The sequence below is a fragment of the Acomys minous genome (genome assembly GCF_964271855.1).
Source record: "Acomys minous genome assembly, chromosome: 9".
NCBI lineage: Eukaryota > Metazoa > Chordata > Mammalia > Rodentia > Muridae > Acomys > Acomys minous.
Window position 1 is genome coordinate 44,513,180 of NC_140490.1, and position 26,845 is coordinate 44,540,024.

General features: G+C 43.9%; 1 long non-coding RNA gene across 1 annotated transcript; it reads left to right on the top strand.

Moving 5' to 3' along the window:
• The first annotated feature begins 11 nt into the window (after positions 1-11).
• Positions 12-26,316, top strand: LOC311604789. Its single transcript, XR_014781679.1, has 4 exons — positions 12-4,703; positions 8,327-8,502; positions 18,187-18,264; positions 19,325-26,316. It is a non-coding gene; the product is annotated as an uncharacterized lncRNA (long non-coding RNA).
• Positions 26,317-26,845: the final 529 nt, after the last annotated feature.

A 26,845-nucleotide genomic window follows, 5' to 3' on the forward strand; every position in this document is an offset into this window, starting at 1 on the left:
TGTGTGTTTTGTAAACAGGTTTCACCATGTAGCACTGGAGAATTGTGTGGCTTGGAACTCACTACCTACACCATGCTGGCTTCACACTCAGAGACTGGCCTTGATTCCATCCTAAGTACTGAAATTAAAGGCATGCTCCAGCTTCTTGGTCCCTAATTTATTTTTGACATGTCGTAGAGAATTTATCTGTTTATTCTAAATTCTCAGTCTTTAAAGAATATATATATATTTCAACATATCCCATACCTGTCCTTTGATTTCAATGAAGTCTGTTGTAGCATCTCTTCTCCTGTCTCTAATTTTGCAATTCTAGGTACACAATATCTTTGATTAGTCTGGGGTTTTCAATCCTATTTATTTTTCTAGGAATTAAGTCTTGCTTGACTTATTTTCTGTACTGATCACTTAGTCTCTATTCATTTGTTTCTGTCTTATTTCTTGCCATCTACCGCTTGTAGGGGATGGCAGGCCGCTTGCTTTGTTTTCTAGGGCCACAGGATGCATTACTAAGTTATCTCTCTGAGATTGTCCTGACTGCATGCACACACTGCTCTAAATTTCCTCTTGGAGCTGTCTTAGCTGTATCCCAAAGGTTCAGATAAACCGTTTTGTTTTGTTTTGTTGTGTTGTTTGTTTTGTTTTTTTACTATACTTTGATTCAAGAATTTTAAAGTTTTGTCTCAGATTTTTCAACAATTCTCTGGCCATTGAAAAGCGTAATGCTAATTGCTAAGGATTTTGTTATTTCTGCTGTTATTGGTTCTGATTTTGTTTTACTGTTCTTTGGCAGGACACTTAGAATTACTTAAATGGCTTTCTATTTTAAAGATTTTATTGTGGTCCAGAATGTAACCTATTTTAGAGATCACATAGGACACTGTGAAGAAATCTCTTTATTTTGTTCATATATATGTTATACTTGCTTATTGAAATATTCTATACATATCATTTATGTCCATTTTAATTTATAGTATATTTAGGCCTAGGCCTAGAGTTTTTATTTTTTCACTTGTATGATCCATCTAACAATATTATTGTTGTATTGAAATCAGTATTTTCTCTTTATCTTTATTCATTCATTTTTCATTTCTTTTTTTCTTTTTTCCCCGATGTGTGTTTTCCCTGAATGTATATTTGTAAAGGTGTCAGATCACTCTGGAAGTGGAGCTATAGACAGTTGTGAGCTGTCATGTAGGTGCTGAGAACTGACTTCAGCCAGTGCTTTTTGATAAAATGTATATATTATTTATTGTAATTTATTCACATTACATCCTGATTGTTATCCCTTGCACTTATCTTCCCATCCCATCCACCCTCTCTGTTCCGCCTATTCCCTTCCCCTAGGCCTCTGATAGGGGGTACACTCTGAACTGCCTTGTGTACGCTGCTCTCATTTGTACACTTACTAATGTCCTTGGCCTTGCATTTTTCTTTGTAACATTTTCTGTTTTATTCTCCCTCTCCACTTTTATTTTTCACTTGCTTTGTCTTGTGGTGTCTTAACTATTTTGCTAATATTGTATCCATAGTTACTAGATGCTCTGATGGTGTTCCCAACCTATTTTAGATTAGTAGTAACCCAGCTTTGATAAAATCTAAAATCTGCTACAAAACAGCTGTTATCTTTCCCTCCTTTGTGCCATAATGGCCATTTTTATTACATCTCTGTGATGGAAACCACATTGTCTTAATACTTTATATGGCACCAAGCCCTCTTGAGTCTGTTAATGTCTACACAGGCTTTATTACCTCTGTCTGTGCCATTTATCTGTTGGGATTGATTTACCATCTGGCACGAACCCCTCCACACTGAAGGACTCTTTAGTGCTTACTGTGAAGCAGGCTGCTGGGACACAAGTTCTAATCTGAGGATGCTTTGTGTTCTTTGATTGAAGGTGCTTTGTCTGTTTATAGGATTCTTTCTTCTGTTATGTTGAATATTTTGTTGAGACTGTTTATGAAACTTTAGTTAACATGATTACCAAGTTTTCAACTACACAATTTCTGTTTGATTCTTCTTAGAGTTTCTCTTATTTTTCTGACCTTAAATTTACAATTAGCATACTATGACTGTCTTGTAATTTTACTACAGTCAGCTGTTCTTCATCCAAGCGACTACTGTCCTGACACCAATTCACACGCTTTCTCTGCCCCCAGTGCTGGGTGACATGCATGTGTGGCTATAGCAGGGTTTTTACATGGGTTGTGGGTTCCAAACTGAGAGAATGTAAGTATACACATTGGGTTCCCTTATCCACTGAACTTTGTCTTCCAAAAGACTTGTTTTTATTTCTTTTGAGACCAGATCTCACTGTGTAGACTGACTACTCTGGGACTCACTATGCAGACCAGACTAACCTGAAACTCACAGAGATCTGCCTGCCTCTGAGTGCCTGGATTAACTGGAGAACGCTCTGGATGAGCTCACTGAAAACCAGAGCTGGAGGAGGCATCACATAAGCACTGCAGCTTCAACCCAGCTGTGCGCTGTTCTCTGCTCGAACACACAAAGTTCATTCCCATCCCCCTTCATTCCTTATGAAAATAAGTTTTGGCAATCTGCCTCTAATTCTCCTTCCCTGGCTCTAATTCTGACTCCCACCTCTGACCTCTCTACATCAAGGCATGTTTCCTTTGAAACATTAATCCTGGGTGAACAACAAATAGAAAGTTCCTAGGAAAACTAGTTTCTGCAAGAAACCCAGACAGTGTTCCAATGGTTTCTTGTCTCAGCATTCTTCTGCTCTTCCGACAAATGATTTTGGTGGATCTAACTCGAGGTACCTGGCAAGGCCCCGCCCCTGCAGTATGCTCTTCCTGCTTGGGTTTGCATCAGAGCCTGAAGGAGATGCCCACCTTAGGCTCCTTCCCCTCATCCTAGGAAGGAAGCTGTTTTCTGAGGTTGTTACCTCTGTTTTGTCTTCACATTCTCCCACTCAATAGTTAGCATTCCTTTACTGAAAACAACTTTCTCTTCTCAAATTAGTGGTGTAATTATTTTGTCTGATTACACTCTGGATGATATATCAATGAGGTAAATATGTGGGAAGAAATTCACTTCAATTCATCCTAGAAGAGGCTTTGGGATCCAGTTTAAAAAAGGTTAAGGTGAGTGAGATGTCCTTTGGGAGAGTTATTTATTGGAGCGCCTGCCTATAGTAGCTGTTTTGAGATAGAGAACATTGGTTGTATTGTTTGTTAGCTCTGGACTGGAATCTGGCTGCAAAATTTCCCCAGGCTGGAGATACTGTGGTGGCAGCAGTGCTCTGCAGGGGCAAGGAGCTGTAGTTTCTACAGGCCACATGGGATAAAGAGCCAGGGCTTTGTCCCGTGGTGAGCTGCGAGCACGTTTGCATATTGTGCTCGTGTCCTTGTGTCCTGTGTGTAAAAAAGCACCTGAGTTTTTAGGACTATCAGACATTTGTTATTCTATCATTAGCTGTGAGCTGATTTGCTCAGTTATAGAGTAAGGTATGTTCTGAGCAAGGTTAGCGTAACCCATTAGGGGCTCCAGTGCTTGGGTGGTAACAGGTGTCAGACTTTGGATGCTCCCACTGATGATGGGTCTCACTGGGACAAACAGATCGGAACTTGAAGGAGCAGGTGCCCTTATGTGTGGGATGTGGTTGCAGCACACCTTTACAGAAAGCTTGTCTGCTTTCTATTTGATGTTGTGTGTCTCATTTGATCAGCGTCACAGGGCTGGGAGACAGCGTTCTCAGTGTGTGTTGTGACAAGAGGGTTCCTAGGACATGTTTGAGTGGGGACACGGACTGAGAATCCCGAGAGCGGCAGCAGAAGCTGCTGGGCAGGAGCCTCTTCCTGGTAGGAGTCAGTGGAGTTCCCGCTGTGCCAGAGGTTTGGGAAAGGAAGAGAGGTTTATGGGACCCAGACTATCAAGCCTCAAAGGTATAGTGAGATGTTAAAAAAGTGTTTGTGAACTGTCTTTGTTGGCAGGGTGACACTTCTTGGCAGCACTATCTTTCCCTTCAGAGTGACCTTTCTAAGCAGACCTTTCAGTATGAAGTGGGTGAATTTAACACAGTGAATGTCATAAAGGACTCTAGATGCAGAGTGTGGGCACATCTCAGGGTCTGAATTTTTTTCTAGAAGTGTTTTGAAATGTAACTTTGAGATGGTCTGGGAGATGACTTGTTGCTCTTGGAAAGCACTTGAGGAGACAAATGTAACCCAAAGCTCTGTGGCCAGCAGGGGAGGGGTTGCTTAGGTCAGACCTCTTCAACATTTTTGGGTGAGGATGCTAAATGCAAGATTGGAAAAGCCTATAATCCCTAGTTTTAAGACGGATGGCCACACAGGTTCTGTGACAAAGCTGAGAGGCACCCATGGCATACAGTTTGCATCTCCTTTTTAGTAGAGTTGCAGGCTTCTTTTCCACTTACAAAGTTTCATGCTCTTGGCTGAGGTGTTTTGGGGGTGTTTCTCATCTTCCAATGACTCCTAGAGTCTGTCCATTGCTCACCCACTCACGAAGAGACATGCATGCCAGCACATGCATGGAGGGAGCAAGCACAGAGGACTCTAGTGCAAGCACCAGTGCTGAGAAGATTGACGCAAGTGGAGAGGATGCTGGTGGTGCAAGCACAGAAACACGAGTGTCAACATGGAGCAGTGGGAACACATCGTATCACTAATGTCAGTCGGCTGATTACGAGGGCAACTGCTGTCCATTACATAGGAAGGTAAAAGAAGCTCAGACCTCACTTCCTGAGCATGCAGTGACCATGGTCCCTGCCCTTGGCTATTAACCCCTTCTGTATTGCAGGCAGTGTGGCCCTGACTGACTTCAGTGCCCTCCAGAGGCCAGCCTGAAGCCTGGGAATTTTTACACTACTGCCATTGGCAGGTGTCCAGACCAGGCCTTCTCCCATAGTTCTGTATGCTGCCTGGCTTTTGAACTATATTAGAGAATTTAATAAATAGAGTGTGAACTTTGAAACTATGTCACATCTGTGTCCCTAGCACTCTCAGGAAGCTTCTAAGCATTTGTAAAGCATTACCATTCAACAAAAGTTTAGCTCATGTCATCTTTGCTGCACTTAAGAAAATTGTCCTTGTAATGAGCAAGATCCTCCAGCCTTCATGCAAAGTTCTATTAATGGGCAGTGACATTAGCCACATTGAATAACTGAGTTATAGGCCTTTCAAAATCACTCTTCTGTCTTCTTATGAACATAGTAGTGGCAATAATGAAAATCATTGTGTCAGATCAGATGTGCAAAAAGAATTTACGACAAAGAGTATTATTGTCTATGATTTATTTATTATGGAATGAAGTTTGTGTGTGTGTGTGTGTGTGTGTGTGTGTGTGTGTGTTATTGAGACTCATGTGTTCGAGAATGTGAGGAAGTGTGTGTTTTGATTTGATATGAGAGCTGTGGGGTGAGAATTCTCAGGTAAGCTTGATGGCTTCGTGCGGAGGGTGTGTGACTTGTGCACGCGTTAGGACATAAATTGGAACTAATGTTTGAATTAGTTTGGGGTTGTGTTTTAAGCTGAGTGATAAGAATCTAATGTGTATATTTTCACATGGGTGATGGTGTTTGTTTAGATATTTTGAATTAGAGGATTTTGATAATGTGGAGTTTATTGTATTTAAACATGTATGAGATAACATGCTTATAACTTTGAATTTGGTGCTAGGAATTTGTAATTTGGGAATATTTTATATTTGGTTTTTTTCCTTGGAAGTTGGGATATTTCAGTTTACCATGGAATTTGGAATTAATATATACATGTGCTGGGCAAGAAATAACTGTATATGACCAGTGTTAAAGAAATGGACTGTTGTTGTACAAGTGGGAAACTGTTATCAGTAAGTGTAGGTTAGTTGTTACTGACTTTGAGATGTCAAGGTTGGTTACAGGATTTGTCTGTATGTATTTTAACATGTGAGGTCCTGTGTGTGAGCAATTAGGGGCTGAAAAAATGGGTGCATACATCTGAGATGTGAGTTCATAGGATTCTACATTTGGAAGAGGAATTATCTTTGTAAACACTCACACTGTGTCATATTATTTATGCAAATTGTATGAGATTATATTGGAAGATGTACTTGCACATTTAGTGTTCTGTGTACTTATATAGATGTTTGGTGCTTGTGGAGGGCCATGTGAATATGGAGTGTGTATTTCTTCTATACCTCCTGGGTATGTATGTTTTCTGTACATGACCAGATTTTTGTATGAGGAGTCTTTGGTGACAGTATATTTACTAAAGGGTTTCAAATGTTTGGATAAATATTTTCTGTGATTCTACATATTGTAACTAGAGAGTATATATGTATGAAATAAAGGTGAGTTTATCTGAGGGAAGGAGAGATCGTATGTTTGCACAGGCAAGTGTGGGATCTGTATTTATTGCATTAAGGTTTAGGATATGATTACATTTTAGTATTGGCGATATGGGAAGTGGTTGAATTGACAGTTGATTTTTAAATGTTATGCTGGAGAGTTGTCTGTGTGTATTGGACATTTAATACGTAAAATATGTATCACAGCTGGGCGTGGTGGTGCACACCTTTAGTCCCAGCACTCGGGAGGCAGATCTCTGTGAGTTCGAGGCCAGCCTGGTCTACAAAGCGAGTCCAGGACAGGCAAGGCCACACAGAGAAGTCCTGTCTCAAAAACAAAAACAAAAACAAAAAGGAATCACATAAAGCTAGATTAAGGCATATTAGTAGGATATCAGATTTGGTTGATGATAGAGTGTTTTCGGTATGTATGAGTGTATTTAGGGGATGAGTTGGGAGCTGTATTCTGTAGGTGTGGAACATGGGTATAGTGTGTTACAGAAATATATATTCAGGTAGTAGAAATGTTTCTATGTATATGCATGTGGTAGTTGTGTGTATATAGACAGTGTCCAGAAATTAGTGTGCAGACATCTGTGTGGGTGTATCTATCTTTATCTCCCCTCTTGGTGCTGGGCACGGAATCAAGGAGGACTCTGGTTATGAGAGATTAATAGTTTTTTTATTCTGTGAGTATGCGTCTGACTGTTTGGCTACCCACTCATGAGTGTTGTGAACATGGGTGCATATTTGGAGACTTAAGTGTATAGGCGGCTCTTTATGTTTATGTAGGGTGGTAGTTTTGAAGGTGTTGCTTGTATGTGTGGTCCCAGTGTTTTGTTTGGTCTTGAGTGTTAGAAAGTGTATGTTGGTTTTGCCTGTGGATGTATGTGAGTTCTTGGGGCAATGCAGATGTTTTATGGTCGATGTGGGAACTCTCTTGGCTGTGGTTGGAAGCAGAGAGGTTGTGGAGATTGTGTATCCACTCAGGAATTGTGGAGTATACTTACTGTGCTCAGTGGTTTGTAGAGCTTATGCCTAGTGTGTTCCCATTGTGTTCACATGAGCCATGTTTGCTGCACATGTTTACAACAGGTACTTGTTTCTTTTGTGTGCTTAGTTGTAGAGGAGCATATATAGAACACAGAATAAGTAGGTATGTTTGTTTTTCCGTCCACAAGTTAGGCAATAAGACATAGTATATCTGTCTGTTCAAGATGTAGACAGCAGGTGTAGCATGTGTTCACAGTCTGTGAAGTGTTTATGTTCTGAAAGATGTGCTGCGTCTTTGGGGTTGGAGTGGAGGCTCTTACATGGGAATCTGATGGAGGTAGACTGTGTGCCATATTCATGGAAAGGATGTGGTGTGTGGAGCTGGCCTTGGTACCATATGATGCTTGTCTCCTCTCAGCCTGTGTTCAGTGGCATCAGGTTGGTATGAAATTTATTCTGCTGATGTTGTAACATGATGTAAAATCCAAGGGTTGTCTCCCTCCCACACAGACTACCTTGCTATTTACTGGCATACTCCCCTTCGTGTGCATGTGTGTGTGTGTGTGTGTGTGTGTGTGTGTGTGTGTATGTGTGTGTACGTGTGTACGTGTGTACATGCATTCCTGTAAACAATACATAGGATCAGATGTTTTGTGGAGAACGTGCAGGTAACAGTGAATTGGTTTGGATTTGTCTATGTGAATTGTTACTAGTACTTCAGGCTATTGACCATAGTGGCTTTGAGCTATTGCATTACTCTGTGCTGTGTCAATTCTTTAGGGCCAAAATGTATTCTTCAATGTTGACTTTGGAGTATTCTTTATGCAGATAGATTCAGAGCTGTCTGTATCTTAGTCACATAGATAGATGCTCCTTCACCCCCTATGTGTTCCTGGCATGTACATATCAAAATATCTGGGTCTGGTGGAAAGACAGCTGTTTAGAATGTATCTTTCTTTGATGGTGTGTTGTCTGTATGATGGGTGCCGGCAGTCACAGTAATGTGATAATTTTTGACAGGCATTCAGATGTTCTGAGTCTTCTTCGCTGATGCCAATCTCCCTGAGAATCACTGGCAGCCACAGATGCTGCTGGCACCTCTGTAGAACAGCTGCTAGAATACCCTCACCAGAATGGAGTAATTGGAAGCCTGCGGATCACCTGTTCCTTCTGCTGTGTACACCCTTTTGTGTCGGGTGAGTACTACTGGATGTTAGGTAGGCTGTCTGTCTTACTGATTGTGAACCAACATGTCTCCACTGAGGCCTGAGACTTCAGGGGTTAGGGAAGACCTTCCAGGGCCCCTTATCTCGAGTATGATGTGTGTAGGGATGTTGGGATGTTGGGCTGTGTACATGCCACAGCGGACATTTGGAGGTGAGAGAACAACTTTGTAGAGTTGGTTCATACCTTCCAGATTTACAGTGATTCCAGGATTGTCAGCTGCCCCCAACACTTTGCCTGATAAGCCATATTTCCAGATGTTACACTGTGGACCAAGCCACAATTTTAAGCTTTAATTAAATACTGACCAGGTTAATGGACTCTGTCAAGGACCATTCCAGGGTTCCCAGGAAATGGTGATGAATCATGTTTTTACAGAGACTTAAAAAAAAAAAAAGTAAATCCATAGGGCTATACATTTCTCACTAGGTCCATCAGGGTCAGGAATGTATCCTGACGAATTTCCTGCCTGTACATCTCCCACCTACATCTATTCAGGGCCAGTCATACATCCTGATGTTTCCTGCCCGCATACCTCCACCTACATGTGATCAAGCACATCTGGTGTAAGTGGAAGCTTGTTTATGGGAGCAAAGACATGTATGTGGTTTGCTATCTCCCATAAACTATGGCCTCCAGCATTCCAGGATGTTATCTGTCCTTGGGCAAGTGGGGCTTACAGGTAAACCTTGACCCTTACATTCTACCCTTGAGTTGGATCCTGAGTCAATCCTCCACTCTGTGATGGGGGCCCGTTTATATTGGGATCTAATCACCATCAGCTTAATGTATTCAGACAGGACTTATTAAGGTATTAATGATGTAAGAGTCAACAGTAATTAGCAGAAGCAGAAGGGTTCAAGACCCTACAAAGACCGACATCAGAGTTACTATCTAGGAGGGGCCTGGACATTAGAATAGGATCAGACTTTTATTTCATCTCAGCCATGCTCCCCGCATTAAAATGCTTTTTTAGTACAGCCAGATTATCTGTAAGTCTATACAGTAATTGTCTTGCTCTACATAGAGCAGAGTGAAGGCCCTATCATATTATAGAAGTACTTCAGCTAATGAATCTACCTGTTGATAGATCTGGGTCTATTTGGTTTTTAATAGGTATCTTTTCTTATGCCAATAGGCACAGTGGTAGCCATTTTGTCCCTATGCCAGGGAGCCTCCTTTTGACCTAATATTCAAGTCTTGTGCTGGAGAAGCAGCAACATACTCTCTTCTAAAACTACTTCCTGCTGAAACAAGGATGTTGTTACCAGGGCAGACACCTTTAATCCCAGCACTCTGGAGGCAGAGTCAGGTAGATCTCTCAGTGCAATGCCAGACTGGCTTATAGAGTAAGTTCCAGGGCAGCCACGGACAACAGAAACTAAAATGAAAACAAAACAAAACAAAACGAAAAACACAAGAAAATATAAAACATAAAAAAGAAAACTCAATAACTTAGGATATTATTGCTGTGAAGAGACAGCAAGACCACGACAACACTTATTATAAAGGGATATGTTTAATTGAGGCGGGCTTATGGTTTCAGAGGTTTAGTCTAGTATCATCATGGCAAGGAACATGGCAGTGTGCAGGTAGACATGGTGCTGGAGAAAGAGCTGAGAGTTCTACATTTGATTCGAAATAGGAGAAGGAAACTGTGTGTCACACTGGGCATAGCTTGACCATGTAAGACCACAGAGCCCATCTCCACACTGACAGACTTCCTCTAACCAAGCCACACCTTCTCACAAGGCCATATCTCCTACTGGGACAAGCATTCAAGCATATAAGTCTATGGGGAAGGCATTCCTATTCAAACTATCACACCCACAAAACCAGCCAAACAGCAACAAAACAAAAAACACAATTTCTGAATTGAGGCTTTTAGTATCAAAATAAAACTTAAACTTAAATATAGTCCATAGGACTGGCAACTTTGCTTTCCTGGTCCTTTCATAGTGCACCATTGCAGAATATAACTCAGTTATCAAAATAGCTAAAGCTTAACAAGTTCACAAAGACAAAGAGACTATAAATACATTTTTTCTTTGGTTTTTTTGAAGCGAGGTTTCTCTGTGTAACCTTGGCTGTCCCAGACTCTCTTTGTAGACCAGGCTGGCCCAAAACTCACAGCGATCTGCCTACCTTTGCCTCCCTGGGTGCTGGGATTACAGGTGTTCTTGACCACAACAAGCTTAGACATACATTCTTAAGACTGAATAGACCTTAGGTAAGGAGAGACATTCTCTAAGCCAGCGGATCTCAATCTTCATAATGCTGTGACCCTTCAACACAGTTCCGCATGTTGTGGTGAGCCCTAACCAAAAAATAATTCTTGCTATTTTACAACTGCAGTTTTGCCACTGTTGTTAATTGCAGTGTGAACATATCCAACATGCAGATGGCCCCTGTGAAAGTGTTGTGACACATAGCTTTGGATTGAGAACTGCTGCTCCAAGTTCTTTGTCAGAGTGCTTAGGTCATTGTCTTGCTGCCCAGTTTCTGTTTAATTTTCAGGACTCATAGCTGGGCCCCTAACTCTTTAGCCTTTTTTTAACATCTTAGATCATATATTAACAATATTAAATATTTTATAAACTTAAAATGTTTCATAGCCTTATAAATTTAAATATTTTTAAAAGCTGTTCCTTTTTAAATGCCCAGTTTTCTTAAATATAACTTTCTCTAAAACTTCAAATTTTTCCCTTAAAGAAGTTCAAAATCGCTCAACTATGTGTTCCTGCAATATCAAAAAATAAAGTGTCTTTTCTACCTCACGATGGAACAAGCAGGGCCCAACCACAGTCTACACAAGGCAGAAACCCAAGCTTCATTAGAGCAAACAATTCAGTGCTCCTTTTCTGGAATTCACTCACAATCTTCTGGACTTTTCCAGGAGGCTGGGGCCACCTCTTCTGGCCCCTCCCTCTGCAGTATATACAGCCTGTTTTCTTGGTCCCAGATTTTATTTCATTGTGGCTGGTGTTTCTGGTGACTATCAAAGGCCACTGACACCTTTCAAAACTGCTAGAGTCTCCATTTGCAACTGGGCTTTCTTTATAAACTCCAGGCCTGCCACACACTGGCGAGTCCCAGCTGTTCTCCATGATCCCTCCATGTCTTTAAAATCAAAACCACCGGCGTGACACTCATGTCACTAAAAGTTTGGCTGCAAGTGCAAGGTGTGTTCTTGCATATGAACACATGGAGACACAGCCATAAAACCTTATTAAACAAGCACTGTTTTTAAATACCTTATGTCATAAACCTTCTTTGCAGGACAGGAATTATCATACAAAAATCCATCTTAGTCCAAACCATCTTGGAGACCTGTTGCTGCCTCCTTGTTGGCCCATAACATGTGGTGGTCACCTTTAATCAAGATAGTGGTGAAGTCACATGACATCCATCCTCTCCACCCCTGGCAAAATGGCTGTTAGCCACGTGGCTGCCCAAAGATGTCCACAAACCACATATATATCCCAAAATGGTGTCATTCTACATGGTTCCTTTAAGATTACCTATGCATATATTTTAAACTATTGGCCCTGTGTTACGAGTTTTAGGTTAGCCTTTTTCACAGATTTTAAACATACCCAATAAACATAAATCTTGAGGTACAGAAAATTCACACAAGCCAAGTCTGATTTTTTTTTTTTTTGATCTGTTCTGCTTTGCTCTCTTGTCCTTGTCACAGAATCTGGTGGCTCTGCTGACCCTAGACATAGAGAATTTAAAACGTCATGCATGGGTCTGAAAAATGGAGACCACAATCCAATTTCAGAGCCAGCTTGTCAATATAGTAGAGCAACATAGAACAACTTTAATATTACCCACACCCAAAAGACATCCGAATCCCTGCTAAACTGAATCCAGTGGCAAAAACAAAACAGACCCCTCAGAGATAAATTCTGAGCCTTGGCAATAAAAACAGCCATAACAGTAGTGGAAGGCAGCAGTAGAGATAGCAACACAGAACAGAGAAAACTCACAGACTCAAAGAAGAGCAGTCATTGGCTACCATACATGTGTACATTTTGCAGCTAACCTTACAGGCACAGCAGAAAACACCTATCCACATAGACAAAACAGACAGACCAAACTTCCCAACACACAAAACTCAAAACTTTCCGACCGACCAGAGTCAGGTGTGTGGGCAATGGCTCACAGTTTGCCCTGGCCAAGAGAATATTGTGGTCCTTTCGATCCCCGTCCTTGTCCCAGATCAGAATCCCACAAACCAGAACGAGACTATGACACACCAGGTGACCTCCGTAGATGCTGCATGTTAGCATGGCACTTCAGTCTGTTAGTTCGCAAACCCAAAGGCATGCTTCAGAGCCTTGGAGCATCTCAAGGCTTGTGCTTCCTGAGGTGGCCCCTCAGCCCCTCAGCTTCAGATATCCAGAGCAAATGTGGGCTTTAGAATTTGGGTAGGCAGTCAGAATCTCGCCGGGGCCTCCAGAAAATGTTAATCACCCTGGGCAAAAATAAGGCCACTACCACAATTGTAAGTCAAATTTGCAGCAAGCTTTAATTATATTCTGGCCAGGTTGATGGACTCTGTCCAGGGCCGTTCCAAGGACTTGTTCCTAGGAAATTGCCATGAATCACATTATGTGGAAGCTTAAAAAGGTAACCCATAAAGCCACCATGTTTTCCACCAGGTCCCATCAGGGTCAACTTTATATTCTGACTTAACTTCCTGCCTGTATACCTCCTGCCTACATCTAACCTGGGACAAGCGTACACTCTGACATGTTTTCTGCCCTCATACCTCTACTCTACATGTGATCAAGCACATATGGTGTAGTTGACTCAAACAAAGTTGTTTAGGGGAGCAAAAATATGTATGTGGCTTGTTTTCTCCTATAGACAATAGCCTCCAGCATTCCAGGAAGTCATCTGTCCTTTGGTGAGTGGGGCTTCCTGGTTAACTTTGGCCTTGGTTAACCCAGCCCCACTAAGACAAATATGACTGATGTGTTGCTCAGCCATCATCAGAGAAACCTCCTCCTGCAGCAGACACTTATTGGGTTTTGGAAGCATCTGAGTCTCTAGACATCTTCTTGATGCCAGATGATGTGATGGTCTGAGATAAGCAGTGAAGATGGGGTGGGGCTGCTCCTCAGTGCACATCTTCCTGATGTCAGATGATGTGATGGCCTGAGATAAGCAGTGAAGATGGGGTGGGGCTGCTCTGCAGTGCACATCTTCCTGATGTCAGATGATGTGATGGCCTGAGATAAGCAGTGAAGATGGGGTGGGGCTGCTCTGCAGTGCAGAGTTCTGGATTTCTTCAGATCCCACTGTGGTTTTTGCTTGTGGGGAATCTTCTTGGAAGACTGTCTGCATCTGAATCTGATGGATTTAGGTGCTGTTTATTGTTTAGCAAGAATTCCCCCTTGCTAGCTGGCAGAGGATGTTTGAGGTAGGAAGAGAATTTCCAGTATTTATCTGAGGATTAGTGACAATCATGTGACTCACCATGGGCCTGTCAAAAGCAAGAGTCAAGTTAATGGTTTTCCAACTATACCTGCAAATATTAGTCTTCTGCTTAGCATCATTTCCAAATCGTGTGTTCTGTTTGTTTGTTTGTTTGTTTTCATTAGCATGTAGTATATTAGGTTTTGTTACAGAAGTTTTAAACTAAATTTGTTTTTATTGATTCTTTACCCTTTGATTTTTCTCTGTCCCCTGCCCCCACTGTGCCCTTCTGTCCCGAGAGGTCGCCTCAGCTTTCATAGCACATTGTATTTTGTTCCCCTTTCTTCCTTTTCCCCAATGTCTTCCCCCAAAATGTGGTTTCCTTTTAAATTTCACAGCCCGTATCCACACTCACACACACTTGCATAATACATACATGTAAGCATAGAGCTAGCTTTCCAATATGGAAGAGTAAAGAGATTTTTTTTTTCGACCCCTGCATTGACCTTGCCCTAAAGCTTGTTCTTTAAAAAGATTTGGCATCCTTTATTATAAAAGGCAATGCCTGAGGCTTCTTTGGTACTAAAAGAAGCTGTGTGGCTCTATAATGACACTGCACCTCAGAGGAAAGTCGCCTTCACATGCCATTGGCCACTGGTTGCTTAAATGCACTGCAGATCATTTATCGCGGAAAGGGTGGTTGACAATCCTGGAGTTTGTTCTCGAACTTTTTCTCGAGCCCACCATGTAACCAGACCTTCACAGCTCTCTAGGACTAAACTGCTTGCATCAGCTGATCCTGCTTTTGGTGCCTCATTTTCTGAGCAGAACCGAGAGGATGTTTCTGAGCTGTTGCTGGCGATCTGGCTGGGTGCTCGGCAAGGTTGTCCCCCAACGCAACTAAAGAGTTGTGCGAAGCCAGTGAGATGAACAGAGCCTGGCTTTGACTGAGTGCCCTCTGATTCCATCCTAATGTCCATCGTTCCTTCTTTCACAGCCGTGCTCAGGGTGCATACTGTCTGCTCTCGGTGTCCAAAGGGGATCAGTCCCTGCGTGTTAGCCACCCTCCCCTGTAGGTACCAAAGTGCTTAGATAACTTGGATGAAATGCCATAGTGTTCATGCCTCACAGTATTGTATGCTGTAATCATCCTCCATGCTTCGTGCTAAAGGTCAACATTACAATATACATTTGTGTACATGTTTTCATTTCTGGAGATTAAAGCCAGGGCCATGTGCATTTTAGGCAAGTGCTCTACCATGGAGCCATAACCCAGCTTCACTCTGCTGGGTTTTGTTTTATCTGCATTTATATTTGTGTGCCACCTGCATGCCTGGCACCAGCGAAGGCCACTCTTAACCACTGAGCCATCTCTCAAGCCCCATCACTTTGTTCATCTTAATAGGCTTTAATTCTGTTCTAGACCTCTATAGCATCCTAGTCAGAAATGCATCCTAGTGTTTCACGCAGCACATGGATGGGCTGGACTTACAGACAGAAGAGGAAATAACACCAAGGATGAGGCAGATCATCTCATTGCTTGCAGTTCCTGTTTTTCTTATCTGAATATAGACTAGTTGGCTCCTTATGAATGGTTGAATCTCTACTACTTATTCCAAAAGCAGGTCAGATTGTAGTGCTTATGAGGTCATCTTCAGGCAGGTCAAACACTTCAACTAGGTGCTCAAGTGAATGTTAACACAACTCATCCTAGCGCTCACCACACCTGACACAATCAGCCTAAGGAAGGAAGGATTTATTTCTGCCCACAGTTGAGGTTCCAGCCCATCATGGCAGGACAGGTGTAGCAGCAGGAGCAGGAGGTGGCTGGTCACATTGTGGTGGCCGCCATGAAGCAGAGACAGATGTTGGTACTCAGTCACTTTCTTTTCTAGGGCTCCAGCCCACAGCACGAAGCCCCCACCACATTGAGGGCAGGGGCTTCCCCCCTCAACTAACCTAATGTTGATCGTACCTGCAGATAAGACTCCTGAGTTCTCTCTGGGTGACTCTGGGTCCTGTTAACTACACAACTGAATTAGTTAGGGAATGAAGACAAGGCAAATGGTCTGTACGTGTTTACTACAGGTGCGACCATTACGGGCCTAGTTGTGTTGCACTCATAGGAGCAGTGTCGCATTTTGAATCTGCAGCTGGTTGCATCCCAGGACACCCACACAGGACTGCATTAGCTTAGGCCCCATGGCCCCTCCTCTCCAGAGTTCCACTGTCGTCACTTCATCTTGGGACCCTGGAAAGAGTGAAGCTTGATGTTTTTGTCACAAGTGAGAAATCGGGAGCACAACGGGCTCATGTCATAATTTAAATTGTTGAGGGAGTCTGTAAACCCCAGGGGACCAGGGTTTTGACTTTTACATTTGTGGATTTCTTCCCAACTATGTTCTTTGCAGCCAGATGACTTTCATGGTTGGTTATGGGAGTGAAGGTTTGTTTCTGTTTTCGGTTCATAGAACATAGCTAGATGGCACCATCCATCACTGGGGTGTGTGGAAGCCCTTGTCCTTCCCTGGCACTCCAGAGTCTCTCATGCTGCAGCCTAGGGCCACCACTATCTTCACAGCATGCACACAGGGTAAGGGCAGCGGCCAGAGTCCTGTCTGAGAAGACAGCAGAGCCAGGCTAATCCCCACTGTTGGTGGAAGACACTTTCTAGTATCAGAAACAAGCTAGGATTTTTCTTTTTTTTCTTTGTTGTTTCTTCTCCGACATCTTTATTCTTGATAAAATATATTTAATTTTGTGTGTGTGTGTGTGTGTGTGATTTGCACATCTGTTCAAATGGTTGTTGATTCCAGAGAAGAAACTTCATACTGCCTCTTTGTCCCTGTCTCCATGTCTCTATGACTCTGGCAGCTCCAGGGACTTCAGGTGAGGTCATTATTACTATATTTGTCCTTTTGTGCTTGGCTTGTTTCACTTACCGCAGTGCTCTTCTGTGTCACAGATCTCCCTTTTAGACTATTGGCTGCTCTGTGGCAAAATTTTGATGTTCGAAACCCAAGTTGGTATAGAAGGGGTGAATTACACCAAACTCTGTTTCTCAGCCTTATTTGTTGGGCCTGTTGGGCCTGGATCCTAAATAAAGCCTAGGTGGGCTGAAATGTATTTCAGAATCAGAGTGAAGGAACAATGTGAGAATTTCTTGTGGCTTCCTGAGTTGGCGGTACACCTGCCCCTCCCTGAGACTGAAGGACAATCGGCCCCTTATCATGAGCATTTGGAGAGTCTGAGCCCATGCTTGCCCTGTCACTCGTCAGAGCTTCCAGAAACTCACTATACTGCATTGACATCAGCTGTTCTAGGAACTACTCCACACAGTGGCAGGACCGGCAGAGGATTCAGAAGAGCACATTTCTGTCGTGATAGTTGTGGGATTGATCATTCTGAGCTGGGACACCTCAGAATTAGTTGCTTAAGAAAGTCTTCAACTCCTGCAGCTTGCTTTGGTGACGCACAGCACATACCAGCACTTGGGACACGGAGGCTGGAGGTTCAGGAGGAGTTCAAGGCTATAGTCCTTGGCTGTATAGTGAGCTGAAGGCCAGCCGAGGCTCCATGAGGAGAAATAAAAAAGAAAATCTCCCATTCTGAATTTGTCTCCTAATTACTAGGAACATCCACTCCCGCATGGCCTTAGAATTCTTCCCTTTGACAGCCAGCCCTTTACTTTCTCATACCTTTTCCTCTCCCTCTTTTCCCTGGTGACATACGAGGCTCCATCCACAAGTTCCTACATTCATAGCTGTTCTTGAGATAAACTTTAAGAATTACACTTATAGTGGCATGGAATCTGAGTTGTAAAAATTAGGCAGAGGTTGCATAGTGTTCTCTGTCTATGCTGCCTCTAGACCCAAATTTCTCAACCTCCCTAATGCTGTGACCCTTTCATACAGTTCCTCATGTTGTGGAGACCTGCAACAATAAAATAACTTTCATTGCTACTTTGTAACTGTAATTTTGCTACTGTTATGAATCATAATGTAAATATTTGTGATGTCCGATGGTCTCAGGCAACTCCTATGAACCCAAAGGGTTTGTAACCCACAGGCAGAGAGACTGCTGTCCTAGACTCAGAGGTTCGCCCTTAAGACACCATCTTGTCTTCTTCCTCTGAGTTTTCTGGACACTGGCAGGCTTCCTCACATATCCATCTTTGCCCCTGTAGAAAGCTAAACTGTGTGTGTGTGTGTGTGTGCTCTTCTTCCCAGGTGAACTGGAAGATCTGGATCCAAGAGAACCCTTCGTAATAACTCCATGGACAAACAGGCCACTCCCCACCTGGAAGGGTAAGCGGGAAGAGCTCAGCCCTAGTGGTGTTTCCAGAATGTCATAGGTGGGTTGCTTTACCCTTGACTCTGGATGTTGCCTGACTCTTAGAGAGTAGGGTGGCCTGGCCGTGAGCTGCCACCCCCTTGTTGGACAGGTGAGATGCCTACCTGGAGTTCTGTTTCTTGCTCAAAGCAATCCCCACTCCTATAGCATTGTTTAAATCACATACTTGGTGTGGGGGTTACCTATACCCATATCAAGACTGATCTTTCTTCCTCTGCATTTTTAATATCACATGTATTCTGTGAACTGCTGCTCAACTGTCAGAGCATTCAGATGCTCACTAGCAGAACCCTGCACACTCTGTTAACTGCTTCCACAGGAGATGCATGACATAGCTCTTGCCACATTTGACTTTGACTGACCTGGACAGACCCTTGTCCATCTTTCCCTCTTTCTTCACTGTTTTTGTACTTCTCAAACCCCATTTCCATGTAAATGTCACTTCCCACCTCAGGGATCAGCAAAGCCACCAAAGCTCCAATGGGAGTCTTGAGCCTCTCTCAACCCTCTGGTGAACACAGTCTTATTTAGCCTGGTGATGGACATTCAGAGGCTGCCATCATCATCTCTGGGTCTATTAGTAATGCCTGTCCCTTCGTTTTCTAGTTCCTGATAGGAATGGGGACTGTAGCCTGTGATAGTCAAGTGTCCCTACTGGCTCCCTTGAGCTAGTCTGGCAGGGCCTGAATCACCTCATACTGCCTTGGGCATTGCAGCCCTCCTAGTGAGGTGACATGGGCAGCATATTGCTCAAAGTCTCTGCTTCCATGGTATTCAGACTGGTTCTTTCTGTGCCATGTTCAGCCTCAGGGGCCAGGCTGCGAGCAGCTTCAGGGCTTGCTTAAAAGTCTTTCCGAGCTCCCGCAGTTCAAAGACAGAGCACTCCCTACCTGCCATGGTTCTCTGCACTGGCCTGTTACCAATTCTCACACTGGTATGGGGCCACCTGGGTATGTAGGTTTGTTTCTGAGAGAGCATGTATACAGATGTGTGAGGCCCAGCTTTGATTCCCAGCACCTCAGAAGAAGAAGAAAAGAGAAAAATTCTGCAGAGGAAACTAAAAGATGAAGTATTTCAAGAAATGAAGCTCATCATAAAATTTCTGATAAAAAGAAGAGATGTTGCCTGGGGAATCATGGTATGTGTGTAGTCGCAGCTTCTTGGGAGGATGAGACAGGAGGATTGCTTGATTCTGGGAATTCAGGACCAGTTTGGGCAGAACGTCCCCAAGCAAGCCTCACATGTAGAATGTGGGCCAGGGTCCAGGTCAAGGGCAGAATGTGCACTTACTATATGCAAGGCTTTGCATTTGCTCAGGAACATGAAGAAGAGGTGACAAAACAGCACTCTGATGTGTCTCAGGATGCTGCAGCTCCTCACCCTGCACCTACACGACGTACCTCTAGATGTGTGCTTGGGTGCTGTGGACTGAGCATGCTCACTGTGTAGCCTGAGCTGCACCCTCACCCTTTTCTGGTTTCTCAGCGGTGAGATTTTTATCCCTGAGAATAAGACAGCATCTTGACTATTTGTAGCTTGTGTAGGACCCCACACTGTGCCAGGGGCAGCACACAATATGTTTCCACTCACATCTGTAGAATGATTGAGCGCCTCTCGTGCACTGTAGAAAGTACCTTGACGTCCAACCTGTAGCCACTTCTCGTGGGACTGTTGGAAAGGAACGGTGGAACCGAAGAGGGCCAAGAGCACGTGTCACAGACTGTGAGCACAGAAGCAGTTTAGAGAGAACGGGCATGGTGACTCACAGAACACTTGAAGGAGACCCATAAAAGATCTCTCACATTTCTACTCCAATATTTTTTTTCTTTAGGGCAAAGAGTATTTTTTTTGCAAGTAGGTAAAAGGTTTACTCAGCGTATGGGGCTATTACTCCAAGAGAAGCTTGCTGGGTGTGTTGTGCCCTAAATTTGCCATGAACTTAGCATGTAGCATTTCTTTTCATTACTGTTATTTTTCTTTAGTTCACAAATAATCTGGGTGCCAGGGAGAAGCTTAAAACCTGTCAGGCAGAGCAACAAGGGCACGGTGTCCTGCCACAGCAAGAAGGAGCCTAGAGAGTAGAGAGGATAGTTAGTGCCGCTTGGACACTCCTGTTCTCTCCTTGATCCATACAGAGAAAGCAGCCTGATGTGGAGGTAACAATGTGCCCTTACGCTGTAGCAGCATCATTGACCTATCACTAAAGATGACGACTCTGTCTTGAGCCTTGTGGTCGTGGTTGGGGACCATCCACTAATATCAGGCCCTCATCTCTCGGGGCAAAACGAAGCGCTTAGGGTGCAAGTGGGACCCATGCTTCTGTACCTGGAGGAAATGTGTCAAGAAATGAAGAGATGAACTGTGAAAGCCAGAGGAACCTGAGCTGTGGATTTGTATATATTACTCAGTGCTCCCTGGCATGTCAGAACTGCACTTTTGACCCCTCTTCTACTAAGTGACATGGACACAGCTCACCAGCAACTGTTGAATGTGAATGTTATCAGAAGTAGCTGCTCAAGCCCAGTCAGCTTCCTGTGAGCCTTGTGCCCCGGAGACAGCAACATGAGCTCCAGTGTCAACTGTGGTGCTATCTGGCATGCAGTGAGGCAGGCCCCTTTCAGGGCAGACCCCTGTATCAATGCATCCTTCTGTTATTTTCAGACTTAATATTCCTGTGCAAACTGACCGTGCCCACAGGCATTTCATTCCATCACTTAAAAATCTTTTAAGCATGAACTCTGTGACTTTAAACTCAGGAATATAATTATTTCTTCATTGAACATGCTTTGGCATGTAATGAACTACTTTATTGAGCACGCTTAGAAGTGTAGTGAACTTTACCTGGGATGCTCAGCAATGCAGTGTTCTCCTCTGTAGAACATAATTAGGAAGGAACCTAGTGCTCTGAGAATATGCCTAAAGCTCTGTGAGTAGACAGACCCCCATGCTTTCTTTGATAGGGACATTGCTTTTGAAATGTCACCCGTGTTCTTGCCCACACTGCAAGTAGTCATTCTTTCTCCTTTATGTCTCAACTCTGCTTATTTTGGCTTTGCAGTCATCAATATGAGAGCCTAGGGGTTTAATTCAGGGCTCTTGTAAACTGCCGGAGTAGCTACACACAGCAGCAGCAGCAATCCCGATCTTTACCTTTGCTGAGACTCTGATCCCAAGTGCAACCTAACTCAGCTATGGCTTCTGCTGGGCAACCAGGAAAGAGATGGCCTACCTAGAGGACCTCAAGTTTCTCATCTTCATGTTAATGGTGACCCAGGCAGCTGCAGTGCTAGTGGGTCCTCCTCAGATGCTGAGCGCCGTGCATCCCCCTTCTCTGCGCTCTGTTGGGGCATTGTCTTAATGTTCTCAGAAAGATTTCTTGGAACATCTATGAGGGGAAAAAAGAAGACATAGATCACTCTTTTATATGGTGAAAAAACAAACAGGGTCAAAAGGGGGTGGTGTTCCACAGTCAGCCCCCCCCCCAAAATAGGTAGCTCCTCAAGGGATTGTCCTGTAAGTCTTTAGACCATAGAAGACTTCATCCAAAACCAGTCCATGGGTGAGAAACAGTTCTCTGTCACATAGGTCCTTGTTGGGCCCCTAGGGTGAGTTCTGGTGCCCCCCACCAAATCACACATTAGCTTTTACAATAAGAGATCAGGATGGCTTTCTACACCATCACTACCATAGCTGTCAGTGCTGGCCTTCGGGCTAAAGAACCCCTACAAAAGAGAAAGGACATTTCAGGAAAATGAAGGAGCTGGCTCAAACCCCTACTTTCCCTAGGCTAAGTCCTACAGCCCCCACAGAGAACAAGGAGCTTGTTTTTGTGGGTGTTCCGAAACTAAAGGGGCAGGTACAGCTTTTATGTCCTCCCTTTATGACCTCCCCTGAGCAGACACAGGAAGAAGCCTCAGTTTTCTGGGACGAGCTTGGTCTGGTTGGCCCTGGTGCCGTCCTGGCAATAGGCACTAAAAGTGTACAGCCAGAAACAGACCCACACCACCAGTACCTGTGCCTGGGCTCTCTTTCTTCCCACACTCACCTTCTTTTATACTTGTCCAGCAGATGATGACACTAAAAAGCTTCCACATGGACCCAGCCTGTGGCTATACCAGGAACTGTAGTTAAAAGACCTGACTGCAAAGATGCACAGTCCCCTGCCCAAACCTGTTCTTTCCCCCCTCCCAAGGACAAGCTTCTCGGCATCCATGAATCAGTCCAGTGTCCCCTCTATCAAGTGGACATTTACTTGGTCTTTTCCCCTGCACCAATTTGAAGCAGAGACACATGGAAGTGTCTCTGACATAGCACTGAGCGAGCTCAGTGGAATCACAGTACTCTCCCTGTTTTCTTCCTTTTGAACCTGTGCTCTTCTGCGGCCGTGCCCCCCCCCCCGCCCCCCAAGCCTCTGGTTGCATCTTCTGCTGTCTGCTTCTGCCTCAACTTTCCCAGGTTCCACATACGGATAATGCTAAAGGATGGTCTCTCCTAAGGTGACAGTTATCAAGTTGCATTCCCCATAGTGAGGCAGGAGTTTTCATTTGTAAAGGGCATTCAAGAAGCAAGTGAAATGCAAAAGAGCATCCATCTGGGCAGCTGTACCTGTAAGATTTCCACTGTCCTCTCCCTTCACTGCAGCCTCTTAACTTTGGGGCTCTTGGCTCCTATTTGGAGATGACAGGCAGTGGTACAGTGTTCTCGGAAGGTTAACAGTTTGACTCCTTACCTCCTCCTAGCTCCTGCATTTGTTGATCTTTAAAGTTGTGGGTGCAACATGGGTCTGACTACTGATGATGTTTGGCCCAGCTGATATTCTCTAAGAGGACAAGCCAATCTTATTTTCAATTGGCTTCGTGGCTGTCATATCAAGGGGTGGCCCTAGAGAGGATGGACTTTCAGGTTGGGTATCATAGGATGTCATGCTGATCTCAATGTTGCCCAAAATACTTTTGCTTAAGTTGGCACCCAATGCACGATGCTGTGAGAATGGGGTGCAAGGGCAGGTCATCTTTCCAGGCAGCATAGCATGGCATGTGGTGGCTTCTGCCACCCTTCATCTTTTGTTTCTGGTCATCCAGCAGCTATCACCTCCCAAGCAGTGTGAAGGTGGAAACGTCAAGTTCATTCCTTCTCTGTGTGAGGGAGAGGACCTGCAAGGCTTTTGTCAAAACAGGGCTGAATGGGCTTTGCTGACTGCTAAGAGCTAGCCCTATAGCTTAATAACTTAATATGATATATGTTGCTGTGACCTCATTGAACACTTAGTGCTTTTAAAGACTCCACAATTTCATTGAAGTTGTATTCTGTGGTGAACAAGGCCTCTACAGTCTTGGAGATTAAGACGCGTGAGACTGTTTCTCTAGAGGAAAGTGGTGAACCTTCTTAACCAAGCAACGGCCATGTGTGCCCTGTGAGCTGGTCTATAGTCATTGGGTACCCAGAGTTGACACTGAGTATGTACACAGTGATGCTTTCCAAGGTTTGTCTTTTAAGATGTTAAGTGGAATACCACTGTGTGTCATGATCAGCTGTAGCATCCCTGCAAAGGTTGGTGTTCAGTATGGTAAACTCCCTGTTACCATTGCATAAAGCACTGTACCAAGTCTCTACTTGTCACCGGTAGTCTGTCATAGGATCTGCCCACTAAGTCCTCCAGGGCTATATAGGAAAGGGTGCCACAGGCCTTTTGCAGCCTCTGCTCAGTGATGACTTTTGCAGCCAGCCTGAAATCACAGATTTTGGCATGTCTCTCTCCTCATCTATGAGGATGTTCTTCAGTTTAGTGTGTTGATGTCCTGTTTTGCTTTGGTGGAGGCGGTTAGCTGTCAGCACTGTTCATCAGAACCTGTGAGCTGTCTCCTTCTCATGTTTACAGCCCAACACACCTCTGTGAAGCTCACTAGAGCTCTCCAGCCACATGTTCCATGACATACATATCTGAAGTTCTGTCAGTTCCTTGGAACGGTTTCGTGATATGTGGGTGAGCTAGCGGGTTTATGTGTTCTGCCTCAGTGATATTGGTGGCACTGCTTCTGTTCTTGTTGGCGTTCTTAACAGCTCTGTGAATATCTGTGTGGGCGGCGTGCCGTGGCCAGCTGCATCTCTGCAAAGGTACCAAAACCAAGGGTCACTAAAATACTGTCATAGTTTGTGATGCCTTCGTTAGAGGTGCTGGACAGTAGGTCCTGCTCCATTGCTTACCAGCCTAACTTCTGGGGAGTGACAACCACTACATAATGCCACGTTAAACAAAGTTCCTAATAGGTTCACCTCTGGGCCTTGTGAGCTCCCTCCCTGCAGGTTCTTAACCAGATATGGTATCGAGTATGAATTTCTTCCTGTGTACCAGGCCTTGAATCTAATAAGAAAGTGGTTGGTTATCCCTCTAATATTTATGCTGGCAGTGTACCCATGGACTTATATTGTCAGCCTGATTGTTATTATAGCTCGGAGCGTTCATAGGCTGGGTAACGCTTTTAATGACTTTCTTCCTGTTCTAGTTTACTTCTCTCGCTGTGATAAAACACAGACCAAAAGCAACTTAGAGGAAGGAAGGGTTACAGTCTGTTATCAGTGAAGCTGAGGCAGGAACTTTGAGCAAAAACTAAGCAGAGACCGTGGAGAAATACTGTTTCCTGCCTTGTTTCCCTAGGCCCAAGATCAGCTACCAGCCCAGGCCCTCCTGCTGGTGGGTGGTATGCCCATAGTGAAATAGGTACTGTCTATAGCAGTGAACAGCTGAGACATGGCCAGAGGCCATCTGCCTGAGGCCACTCTTTAGTTTAAGCCCCCCTCCACCAGGCGTCTCTAGGTCTGTGTTGACAGAGGATGCTAGCTGTGACTCATCCTCAGCAGCCTCGTGGCACGTCTCAGCACTGTGAAACCTAGGTAACGAGGACTGGGCATCCAGGTTAGTACCAGCTCGATTTCTTCAAGTTCTGTGACCCAAGTGTGCGGTGTCTTCAGCACTGGGGTCTTACTATCAAGTTCTGGTGGACAACCAAGGGCAGTAGTGATATCCTGAATTGTTTTGGGGCATTTCTGGGACCCCGTGTCCAGCAGCTGGAGGTGGAGGTACCCCAAACCTGGCACTGGGTGAGCTTTTTATTTTTCAGGTTGTGGCTTCTAAAAGAAGCATTGACCCCCATGTAGGGTAACTTCATTTAAACTGTGTACATATAATTAAGGAAGTTAATACTAGTTTTTCTATATGGATTTTTCAAGCATTGTTAGTGTCCTCCTTGCCTCCAACCCTCCTTTTATACCCACCCCCACTAGTATTATTTTTCTAAATGGAGATGATATCTGACTGCCTTCTAAATCCCTCTCTTTACACCCAGCTCAGCTCTCAGTCCTCACCAAAGAAGCATCATTGTGTTGTGGTTGGCGGTTCATACACAGAGTCACAATCAGTCAACTGGAAAGAACAGAAAGAACGAGTGTCAGTGGCGTGTTCAGCTACAGATGGGACACCTGTACCACACCCACTCCCCTCAAGGCTCAGGGAACATTGCGGAAGAGGGGGCGGAAAGATTGTAAGAGCCAGAGGTCAGGGAGAACTGGGGTGAAATTGTGTCTCCTGAACATGACAAGAATCACTGTGCTCACAGCTACACTGGTTGCATGCAAAGGCCTGAATGAGATCAAGCAGCCAACATTTCAACATGGGTAGGGTAGGGGGCAGGAGCTCGTAACCCATGCTCCAGTGGATAGCCTCACACCCCCATATATGAACAGCACGCAGACTCCAACTTGAGTTGGGGATCATGGGGGAACTGGAGGGGAAGGGAAGTAAATACAACAGAAAACAATATATGTGTGCTTTAAATTCCTTCTAAATAAATTATTTTAAAATTAAAAACAGGATCTAAGAGAAGTTTATAACTATAAATTCTAATATTAAAAAATAAGCACAAAAGCCTAATGAGAAACATTAGGTTTCTCATTAGAAACTTCAAGAGAAACAAGAACAGACCAAACTCCAAAACAAGTAATGACAAAACAGCAACTGAGCTGGAGTGAGAGGTGGAAATGGGACCACAACAAAGGATGTAAGAAACAAAAAGTTGGCTATTGAAAAGGATAAGCAAGATTGGCAAACCCTGCTTAAAGTGACCAAGACAGTAAGAAACAAATTAATGAAATTAGAGATAAAAGGAGGTGACATGGTTACAGACAACTAAAATCCCTATGATTATTTGGGAATATTTATGGTGAAGGTGGGTTCACCAGGGGTCCTAGAGTAATTCCACAGGCACGTACTGATGAGCAACACAGCTTCTAAGCAGAATGAAAGCTGGAGTCACATCGTTAGACATAAAACTATGAAATTTTGTCATTTAGAAAACTACATGGGACAGGAGTTCATATTATATGTAACAAGCTAGTTCTTTAGAAATGTGGAAAGTGGGTGTGGCCTAATATGAAAAGATGAAAAAGGGCATTAGCAATGGGGGAAAATAAATTAGAGCAGATGAATATGACCGGAAGGCAATATATCCATGCATAGGAATGTTTTAATGTATAAACTAC